The sequence below is a fragment of the Arachis hypogaea genome, chromosome 20 (genome assembly GCF_003086295.3).
Source record: "Arachis hypogaea cultivar Tifrunner chromosome 20, arahy.Tifrunner.gnm2.J5K5, whole genome shotgun sequence".
Taxonomy (NCBI): Eukaryota; Viridiplantae; Streptophyta; class Magnoliopsida; order Fabales; family Fabaceae; genus Arachis; species Arachis hypogaea.
This window is the reverse complement of record NC_092055.1, coordinates 83,901,548-83,913,943: the sequence shown is the minus strand read 5'-3', so window position 1 is coordinate 83,913,943 and position 12,396 is coordinate 83,901,548.

Genomic DNA, 12,396 nt, shown 5'->3' with positions numbered 1-12,396 from the left:
TAACCATGTGCTTGTGGCGTGAAGGTGTCAAGTGAAAAGCTTGAGACTGAGCGGTTAAAGTCGTGGTCCAAAGCAAAAAGAGTGTGCTTAAGAGCTCTGGACACCTCTAACTGGGGACTCTAGCAAAGCTGAGTCACAATCTGAGAAGGTTCACCCAGTTATGTGTCTGTGGCATTTATGTATCCGGTGGTAATACTGGAAAACAAAATGTTTAGTGTCACGACCAAGACTCATAAAGTAGCTGTGTTCAAGAACCAACATACTAAACTAAGAGAATCAATAACATTATCTGAATTCTGAGTTCCTATAGCTGCCAATCATTCTGAACTTCAAAGGATAAAGTGAGATGCCAAAACTGTTTAGAAGCAAAAAGGCTACAAGTCCCGCTCATCTAATTGAAGCTAATCTTCATTGATAAGTTTGGAATTTATTGTATTTTCTCTTCTTTTTATCCTGTTTTTTTTTTTTAGTTTCTTGAGGACAAGCAACAATTTAAGTTTGGTGTTGTGATGAGCGGATAATTTATACCCTTTTGGCATTATTTTTACATAGTTTTTACTATAATTTAGTTACTTTTTATTATATTTTTATTAGTTTTTATTCAAAAATCACATTTCTAGACTTTAATATGAGTTTTTGTGTTTTTCTGTGATTTCAGGTATTTTCTGACTGAAATTGAGGGACCTGAGCAAAAATCTGATTCAGAGGCTAAAAAGGACTGCAGATGCTGTTGGATTCTGACCTCCCTGCACTCTAAGTGGATTTTTTCTGGAGCTACAGAAACCCAATTGGCGCGCTCTCAATTGTGATGGAAAGTAGACATTCTGGGCTTTCCAGAAATATATAATAGTTTATACTTTTCCTGAGATTTGATGGCCCAAACTAGCGTTTAAAGTCATCCTAAAACATCTTGGCGTAAAACGCCCAAACTGGCACTAGAATTGGAGTTAAACGCCCAAATTGGCACCAAAGCTGGTGTTTAACTCTAGAAACAGCCTATATATAAAAAAGCTTCAATGCTCAGCCCAAGCACACCCCAAGTGGGTCCCGGAAGTAGATTTCTGCACTATCTGCACTTAATTACTCATTTTCTGTAAACCCTAATTACTAGTTTAGTATAAAAACTACTTTTAGTGATTTATTTAGAAGACTTTTACAATTTTATGCTATTGTACACGTTTGGAGGCTGGGCATACGGCCATGCCTAGACTTTTCACTTATGCATTTTCTACGGTGGAGTTTCTACACCCCATAGATTAAGGTGCGGAGCTCTGCTGTTCTTCAGGAATTAATACAAGTACTATTGTTTTTCTATTCAACTCACGCCTACTTCTTCTCTAAGATATTCACTCGCACTTCAACCTGATGAATGTGATGACCCGTGACACTCATCATCATTCTCACTTATGAACGCGTGCCTGACAACCACTTCTGTTCTATCTGCAATAGCTTGAGTGTGTATCTCTTGGCCTCCTGGTTCAGGACACATGATTGCCTCTCCTGACAATAGAGCATTCCATTCCGTGAGACCAGAGTCTTCGTGGTATAGGCTAGAACCATTGACAGCATTCCTGAGATCCGAAAAGTCTAAACCTTGTCTGTGGTATTCTGAGTAAGATCTGGGAAGGGATGACTGTGATGAGCTTCAAACTTGCGAATGTTAGGCACAGTGACAGTGTGCAAAATGACAATGGTCTTATTCCGACGCTAGCGGGAACCGACAGATGATTAGTCGTGCGGTGACAGCGCATATGGATTTGTTTTCATCCAAGAGGATCATACAGCTTTCCATGGAAGGAGGTAACGCATGGTTGGAAGAAGGCAGTAGGAAAACAAAAGTTCAGAAGTAACAAAGCATCTCCAGACGGTTATCTGAAATTCCCACCAATGAATTACATAAGTATCTCTATTTTATTTTCTGTTTTATTTATATTTTAATTATCAAAACCTCATAACCAGTTGAATCCGCCTGACTGAGATTTACAAGGATGACCATAGCTTGCTTCAAGCCGACGATCTCCGTGGGATCGACCCTTACTCACGTAAGTTTTATTACTTGGACGATCCAGTGCACTTGCTGGTCAGTTACACGGAAATGTGAAGAAGTATTGAGATCACGTTCTCCCATACCATGTTTTTGGCACTATAGCCTGGGAATGAACAATCATGATTCTGGCGCACCAAAAAGCTCACCTTTTTGCCTTTCATAACCATTAATGGCACCTTAGGCCAGAGAAACCTCTAGGAAGAGGAGCAACAAAGGCAAGGAAGAGACATAGAGGAGCTCAAGAACTCCATTGGTTCTTCAAGAGGAAGAAGAAGCCACCATCACTAAGGTGGACCCGTTCTTTAATCCCCTTGTTTATTTTCCTTTCTTTTTTCGGTTTTTATGCTTTATGTTTTGACTATGTTTGTGTCTTCATTACATGATCATTAGTGTTTAGTGTCTATGTCTTACAGTTATGAATGTTCCATAAATGTTTCACCTTTCTTAAATGAAAAATATTTTCTGAAAAAAAAAGAAGTACATGAATTTTGAATTCTATCTTGAAAATAGTTTAATTATTTTGATGTGGTGGCAATACATTTTGTTTTCTGAATGAATGCTTGAACAGTGTATATTTTTGATAATGAAGTTTATGAATGTTAACATTGTTGGCTCTTGAAAGAATAATGAAAAAAGAGAAATGTTATTGGTAATCTAAAAAATCATAAAATTGATTCTTGAAGCAAGAAAAAGCAGTGAAAAACACAAAGCTTGCGAAAAAAAGGTGAAAAATAAAGAAAAAGAAGGAAAAAGAAAAAGCAAGCAGAAAAGCCAATAGCTCTTTAAACCAAAAGGCAAGAGCAAAAAGCCAATAACCCTTTAAACTAAAAGGCAAGGGTAAAAAGGATACAAGGCTTTGAGCATTAATGGATAGGAGGGCCCAAAGGAATAAAATCCTGGCCTAAGCAGCTAAATCAAGCTATCTCTAACCATGTGCTTGTGTCATGAAGGTCCAAGTGAAAAGCTTGGGACTGAGCGGTTAAAGTTGTGATCCAAAGCAAAAAGAGTGTGCTTAAGAACTCTGGACACCTCTAACTGGGGACTCTAGCAAAGCTAAGTCACAATCTGAAAAGGTTCACCCAGTTATGTGTCTGTGGCATTTATGTATCCGGTGGTAATACTGGAGAACAAGATACTTAGGGTCACGGCCAAGACTCATAAAGTAGCTGTGTTCAAGAATCAACATACTAAACTAGGAGAATCAATAACATTATTTGAATTTTGAGTTTCTATGGATGCCAATCATTCTGAACTTCAAAGGATAAAGTGAAATGCCAAAACTGTTCAGAAGCAAAAGGCTACTAGTCCCGCTCATCTAACTGGAACTAAGCTTCATTGATATTTTGAAATTTATTGTATTTTCTCTTCTTTTTATCCTATTTTGTTTTTATTTGCTTGGGGACAAGCAATAATTTAAGTTTGGTGTTGTGATGAGCGGATAATTTATACGCTTTTTGGCATTGTTTTTACATATTTTTAAGTATATTTTAGTTAATTTTTATTATATTTTTATTATTTTTATGCAAAAATCACATTTCTGGACTTTATGATGAGTTTGTGTGTTTTTCCGTAATTTCAGGTATTTTCTGGCTGAAATTGAGGGACCTGAGCAAAAGTCTGATTCAGAGGCTGAGAAAGGACTGCAGATGCTGTTGGATTCTGACCCTCCTGCACTCGAAGTAGATTTTCTGGAGCTACAGAAGCTTAATTGGCGTGCTCTCAATTGCATTGGAAAGTAGACATCTTGGGCTTTCCAGCAATATATAATAGCTCACACTTTGCCCGAGATTTGATGGCCCAAACTGGCGTTCAAACGCCAGCCAGAGACCCTTTTCTGGCGTAAAACACCGGAACTGGCATCAGAACTGGAGTTAAATGCCCAAACCGGCATCCAAGCTGGCGTTTAACTCCAGAAAAGGCCTATGCACGTGTAAAGCTCAATTCTCAGCCCAAGCACACACCATGTGGACCCCAGAAGTGGATTTCTGCACTATCTACACTTAGTTACTTATATTATGTAATCCTTAGTAACTAGTTTAGTATAAATACTAGTCTTTCCTATTGTATTGAGGGCTTTTTATCACATCTTTAAACTTTTATGTTACATTTGGGAGGCTGGCCATTCGGCCATGCATAGACCTTTTTCTCTTATGTATTTTCTACGGTGGAGTTTCTACACCTCATAGATTAATGTTCGAAGCTCTGCTGTTCCTCATGAATTAATGCAAGTACTATTGTTTCTTTTTCAATTCATGCTTACTTCTTCTCCAAGATATACTCTCATAATTAATTCAGTTAAGTCAGAATGAAGGGGTGACCCGTGACAATCACCCACTATCTTCGTTACTCGCTTAGCCTAATGTTCAACGTAGTCATTGGACGACAGCTGGAGTATAATCTCTTAGTTCTCTAATTCACAAATTTGACTTGCCTCTCCTGACAACAGAGCATTAGAATCCGTGAGATTAGAACCTTCGTGGTAGAGGCTAGAACCAATTGGCAGCATTCCTGAGATCCGGAAAGTCTAAACCTTGTCTGTGGTATTCCGAGTAGGATCTGGGACGGGATGACTGTGACGAGCTTCAAACTCCCGAATGTTGGGCGCAGTGACAGTGTGCAAAAGGATAGAGAGATCCTATTCTGACACAAGTGAGAACCGACAGTTGATTAGCCGTGCGGTAGCTGTGCCTGGTATTTTTCATCCGAGACGAGAAATCCGACAGTTGATTAGCCGTACAGAAACCATGCCTGGTATTTTTCATCCGAGAGGACGGATGGTAGCCATTGACAATGGTGATCCAACAACATACAGCTTGCCATGGAAGGGAGCACGCATGATTGGATGAAGACAATAGGAAAGCAGAGGTTCAGAAGCAACAAAGCATCTCCAAATGCTTATCTGAAATTCCCACCAATGAATCACATAAGTATCTTTATTTTAATTTACGTTTTATTTATCTTTCAATTATCAAAACTCATAACCAATTGAATCCACCTGACTAAGATTTACAGGATGACCATAGCTTGCTTCAAGCCAGCAATCTCCGTGGGATCGACCCTTACTCGCGTAAGGTATTACTTGGATGACCCAGTGCACTTGCTGGTTAGTTGCACCAGAGTTGTGAAAAGTGTGATCACAATTCCGTGCACCACTCTCTTGAATTCCCAATTCCGATGCTCTCTCATAGCCAATAATAGACATTTAATTACAACTCCTAGGGAAGACGACCCGAGGTTTAAATACTCTCAGTTATTTTGTATCGGATTTAATATTTGATCTTGAGAATTCATTGTTGGTTTGGACTATGCAACCAACGAATTGATTCTTGTTTTGATTGATTCCAAGCAATGCAAGAATTCTCTTCGTCAAATTTGGCACCGTTGTCGGGGAGTTGCAATGGTGTGATGTTATTGGTTATTGTATGTATGTTAATATGTAAATAGCTTGCTTTTTTATTATCTTTTATTTTTGTTAATGGTTAGGATTGGGATCCCGGAGGACATTGGATATTCTAGCATTGGTGGGAAAGTCAATCACAAGCCACCATCGCAAAAGCTCTCCCAATTGTCTAACTTAAAGCCATTAAATAAAAGTTCTTGGTAAATGATGTGCGGGCAGAAGACGGCTAATTAAGAAATCAATATAGAGAATGCGTTGAAAGTATAATTCTTAACCAGCTAAGATCCGCCTTGTCAATTTAGAAAAGTTGTCACGAAATTTAGAAATAAAAATACTGGGAGTATGAATCCCAGGTCATCTCCCAACGAGTTGCAGGAAAGGATGCTAATTTATTAATTAGGAATTTTCTGAGAGAGTTGAGTTTTGGATAATGAGCAATAATTATAAATGAAAGAAATAAAACTAAGAATTATTATTAATATAAAAAGGCCTTGACTGGGGGAATAATTAATTGGAAGTTCTATCCTTGTTGGGATCTCTCAAGTGTAGTATCAAAAGGTTGTTGTTTTCACTTAGTTAACCCTTACTAAATAAAGGAAAGTCAAGTGATTGAATTAATCCTTATTCGCAATTCCTAGTCCTCTCCCTTGGAAAGGTCTAGCGTTAGTAAATACAGAACTAGCTAACAATACCCAATTTTAACCAACACTTAAGCCTTCCAACTCAAGTGTCTCCTTTTAGTCAACCCCCATGTCATGTTTGGGAATCTACTCCATTGACATTAATATAATACTCAGAAAAATATAAGAAGACATAATAAATTAATTTAAATAAAATAGAGATTGAAAATTAATTAAAAGTAAAAGTAATTCTCTTGACTAACAATTTATGAAAATAATCCAATTAGAATTCAAAATAAAATAAATAAGGATATGGAAGAGTAAGGGACAAAGTAAACAAACTAGAATAATGTCTTCAATGGAGGTAATAATTCTTCAGTTTCCAAAAGCAAAAAGCAATAACTAGGAATGTAAAGTGAACCTAGAGGAAGAGTAATTCTCTCTCTAGATTTAGATCTAAAAACCTAAAAACTATCCTAATGTGAATGTCTAAGATGTGTGTCAAGTTGTGTCCTGAGTCTCTGCATGTTCCCTGGCTTTGTTCTGTGTTTCTGGGCCAAAAACTGGGTCAAAATGCTGCCCGAATTGCCCTCAGCATTTTCTGTTAATTCTGCAGATCGCGCAGGTCACGCATATGCATCGTCCATGCGTTCGCGTCATTCATGTAGTCTCCAATCCACGCGTTCGCGTCAGGCACGCGCTCACGTCACTGCGATTTTCTCCATTCCGCGCGCTCGCGTGAGCCATGCGCCCGCGTCGGTGTTCGCTGGTCATCTCCTTAGTTTCTTGTGTTCCTTCTATTTTTGCAAGCTTCCTCTCTATTTTCTAAGCCATTCCTGCCCTATGAAGCCTGAAACACTTAACACACGAATCAAGGCATCGAATTGTATAAAGGAGAATTAAAATATACTAATTAAAGATCTTTAGGAAGCAAGTTTTCAACCATAGAATAATACTAGGAAGGAATTATAAAATCATGCAATTAGTATGAATAAGTGGGTGAAGACTTGATGAAACCATTCAATTAAACACAAAATAAACCATAAAATAGTGGTTTATCAACCTCCCCACACTTAAGCATTAGCATGTCCTCATGCTTAGCTTAAGGAGATAAAATAAATGAGTAGGGAAAAGTAAGACTCATGCAATGTAACCTATGTTTATGAATGCAACAATATGATTTTGTCTACTTGGTTAAAATAAATAAGTTCTTCAAAACAAAAATAACTCAAACTTCACTAATTCAAACTATACAGTAAAGACAAGTAAACTTGTAGCAGGGAACACAGAATTTAAGCATTGAACCCTCACTGGTGGTGTATATGCACTCTAGTCTCTTTAGTGTATAGGGTAATCACTCTACTCTTCTCTAATCATGCTTTCTAAACCTTGTTCTTCACCTAACCAATCAACAAGTATTTGATGTATCAATGCAAATATCATGAGGTCTTTTTAAGGTTGTAATGGGGCCAAGGTAAAGGTGAGGGTATATATATGGCTAAGTGAGCTATAAATTGAATCTTTAATTAACCTAAGCTCTTCACCTATACAAACACTCTATATACTTTAAATTCATGCCTAGCTACCTAGAATTCTCACTTTTGCATTACATACTCATGCATTAACTTTTCTTTTAATTTTTTTTCTTATCACATATGCATTGATCTTCTCATTATCTTAACTTAGCATTGGGATAATTTTATCCCCTTATTTAATTACTAAATTACTTGAATATTTTTGGATTTTTTTTTTTGCAAACTAAAAATAAACATGACATTGCCAATGCACATGGATTTTTAATTTTTCTAGTTTCACATGAGTAGGTACCCAAATTCCCATTATTTTATCATGACACATTCCCTTATTAACCCATGTTCCCATAATCTTCCCATACTCAATTGGCACACAATTTCTATCTTAAGCAAACCAAAGATTCAATTGGGATATTTAATTATTTTTTCGCTTAAGGGTAGTAATGTGGTAAAATATAGAACAAATGGGATTTAAAAGGCTCAAAGTGGCTAACAAAGGTAAATGGAAGGGTAGGCTATTTTGGAATAAGTGAGCTAAAATAATTAATGGCCTCAATCATATGCATGCATATAACACATTAAACATTGGACATATAGGATGGAACAAAATAAAGATTACAATCGTAGAGAAGTAAACACATAAGAATAAAATTTATGGTTAAATATTGTAACTATGTTATTAGGCTCAAGTCTCACAGGTTGTGTGTTCTTTAGCTTCTTAAACTATGTTCCAAATACAACTTTCAAACAAGTTTAATACAAAAATTTTGACTTAAATTAGTGAAATTCTTCAAAAATAGGGTGTTAAAAAGAAACTTATTATTTTCTAACCAAATAGAACATGCATCCAATTAACCTATTACTATATAATTTATCCTATCCTAACCAAAGAAAAATTAACTAAATATCCTATTTATTGGTGTTTAGGAAGAGAAATTACCTCCGGAAGTCAGGTACTGACCGACCTCTCCACACTTAAAGCTTTGCAGCATCCTCGGTGCCATCTGTCAGGAACAAAGGGGGGCTGGTAGCAGCATCTCCACAGTTGGGACCGTCATGGCTCCCAATGCTGGTAAATGAAGTGGAGTCCGGGGTGTCTGGTTCTTTTTTAGGTGGGTGGTTTCCAATAATCATCTCCTTGAGGTATGTAAATCTGCGCTTGTTACGGCGCTCTCTTTGCTTTCCTTTTCGGTCAAGCTGGTCTAGCTTCTCAAGTATCTGACGGAACAGTTGGTTTTTTGAAGCTGCTTGTGATGTGCAAGAAGAAGGGATATCTTCTGCTGGTTCTGTGCTCCGGTTGATAGTGGCTGCTAGAGGTCTGATATACTTCCCGTTAGGGACGTATTGATCATCTCGTGGAATCATGACCTTGGTGTCTGATAAACCACTATTTTACGATTTATCTTGTGCTCAATTGAGTGGATTTTACCAATCTTTCATACACTTATCCATACAAAATGCATGGTTTTACAATTTCCTTCTTGATTTTGTGCTATGATTGAAAACATGCTTGGTGCTCTTAAATTTCCTATGTTTAATCCTCTCTTATTACCATTCGATGCCGTGATATGTGTGTTAACTGATTTCAGAAATTACAGGACAGGAATGGCTTAGAGGATGGAAAGGAAGCATGCAAAAATAGAAGGAATACAAGAAGTTGAAGAAACTGCAAAGTTGTCCAGCCTGACCTCTTCGCACTCAAACGGTCATAACTTGAGCTACAGAGATCCAAATGATGCAGTTCTAGTTGCGTTGGAAAGCAAACGTCTGGGGCTTCGCAACGAGATATAATTTGACATAGCTGCCTTGAAGCCAGACGATGCAAATGCATGGATCACGCGGACATGTGACCTGGCAAAAACCAAATCCACCTAACGCGTGGACGACGCTTCCGCGTGACTTTGCCGCGACCTGAACGTACCAGAAATCACTAGGGGCAATTTCTAGGCTGTTTTTGACCCAGTTTTCGGCCCAGAAAACACATATTAGAGGCTATAAAGTGGGGGAATCCATCCATTCATTCAACAATTCAGACAACATTCATATACATAATTTTAGGTTTTTAGATGTAGCTTTTAGAGAGAGAGGCTCTCTCCTCTCTCTAGGATTTAGGATTCCTAGTTTTATGCTTTTGAGTTGTATATTACAAAGAGTTGCTACCTTCGTGAAGTCTTTATTATTCTAGTTTGTTTCCTATTTTCTTACTCCTTTATTTTGTATTTATCTTATTTAGTTTGTCTTCCTTGTCCCTTACTCTTTTATATATTTAATCCTTATTCAGAGTTACAATTGGAAAGCTTTTATGACATTATTAATGCAAAGAGTATTTTTCTATTTACCTCATTATTTGTTTGATTATCTTAGTGTATTTATTTAGTCATTTATTAAGTGAAATTGGCATCCATGTCAATGGAGTAGGCTCCCAACTTGACATAGGGGTTGATTAAGAGGAGACACTTGAAGTGGAATGCTTAAGTGATTAGTTAAATTGAAAGTTTTTCGCTAACTCTGTATTTACTAACGCTAGACCTTCCCAAGGGAGAGGACTAGGATTTGCGAATAAGAGTTAGCTCAATCACTTGACTTTCCTTTATTTAGTAAGGGTTAACTAATAATTTCTCTTTTTGATTTCCACTGCTTTAAATTACAATTATTTATTTTTCTGTTCTCAAACTCAAAATCTTCTCCAAAAAACCCATAACCAATAATAAATACACCTCCCTACAATTCCTTGAGAGATGACCCGAGGTTTAAATACTTCGGTTATAAATTTTATTGGGTTTTGTTACTTGTGAGAACCAAATTTTTGTACGAAAGGATTCTCTATTGGTTTAGAAACTATATTTGCAACACGATTATTTTTATAAACATTCTTTACCGGCAGGTACCCATTCGTTCAAAATGGCGCCATTGCTGGAGAATTGCAAACGTGTTCCTTATTATTGGTTATTGTAAATATTTGCTTTTTGCTTGTTTATTTGTTTTTATTTTTGCTTTTTCATAAATTAAGAGGTTATTGATTTTTATTTAGTTATTAAAATTTTTGAAAATAATGTTCCTTGTTCTTTCTTGATTTTCAAGTTGTTTTTCATGTTCATCTTGACCTTCAAGTTGTTCTTGGTTGTTTTCTTCGTTTTGATCTAAAAATTTTAAGTTTGGTGTCATTTTATTGTTTTTCTCTTTCCTCATTAAATTCAAAAATATATTTTCTCTTTATTTTAATTGATTTTTTTCAAAAATTACAAAAAAAAATTCAGATTTTTATTTTAAAATTTTAATCTTATCTTATGTTAGTTTTAAATTTCAAAATTCAAATCTTTTTCAAAAATCATATCTTTTTCAAAATCTTATCTTATTTCAAAATCAAATTTCAAATTTCAATATTTAAATTCCAAAATTCAAAATTCAAATTTCAAATTTTAAATTTAAAATTTTAAAAATCAAACCTTTTCAAAATTTAAACCTTTTTCAAATCTTTATCTTATATTGTTGTCAATGTTTCTATTTTTAGGAGTTTATTTTCATTAATTTTTTTTATTAGTTTTTGTTTTTATTTTCTTTTGCTACTATGAATTCTCACACCTCTGGTTTTAAGTTTGGTTCCAATGCTGTTGTAAGGAATGGAAACTATAATGAAAATAGGCATCAAGGTTGGAAGAATCAAAGATGGGAGGAGCCACAAGGATTTGATCAACCCTCTTGGCAATAACCCCCTCCAGTGCGCTATAACCAACAACCATTCTGTGATGCATACCAAGACAATAGTTATGGTGGACCCTTTCGTGACAAACAACCTCCACCAAATTACTATGGTCAAGAGCCATTCCAGGGAGCGTACCAAGATGATGAATATGGTGGACCCCGTTGTAGTTACCAACAAGCCCCACCATATGCTTATGAACCGTCTCCCCAACATACCTTTGAACCACCATACTCACAGGCCCCTTTACACCATTCACCTCCATATGACCCTAATCCTTATCCACCACACCAACCACCATATGAACCACACCCAGAACCACTACCTCAATATTCACCATCTCTATATCCTTATCAAGAAGAACCACCTCCGTATTATGAGCCCTTTCTCCCAACAAATGAACCCTCCTATCCATCCCAACCTCCATTGGATAACAACACACTCATCTATAATATCATTGGTCTCACCTCTACACTCCAAAATCTTATATCCCGCATGGACCAACCCTCTACCTCTAATATTCAACCCTCAAGCTTCAGTGCGCTTCCTTTTCAACCACATAATAATCTTTCCATCCTATCACCACCCTCCATGGAAGAGCACCCACATCCATCAATCCAAGAGCAAGATGATCCCAGTTATGCTATTGATATGGAACAAGAAAGAAGGAATCATCTTCGCAAATCCATACTTCATAAGAAGCTAGAGGAGGCCCTACAGATGAAGGTAGTGGAGACCCTTGAAGTCGAAAGAGTGGTTGAAGAATTAGTGAAGGAAGACATCAAGGAGGAGTCTGATTTTGTATTAGAGCAAGAGGAGGCCCAAAATGTGGAGATAGGAGAGACCCTTGAAGATGAAAGAATTGTTGAAAGGAGTTATCATGGAAAGAAAATCATCAAGGATGAGTATGATTTTGTACTAAAACAACTGGACAAAGCAGTAATTATTGAAGAGGAAGAAGTGGTTGAAGACTTAGGAGATGCTAAACCTCTATAAGAAAGTCCAGTCGTAGAACCTCCTTCCAAGACGTCTGAATTTGATGTTGAAGAGGGTGTACAACCTCCAAGGCATATCATGGCTAAAGACTTCGATGGGGA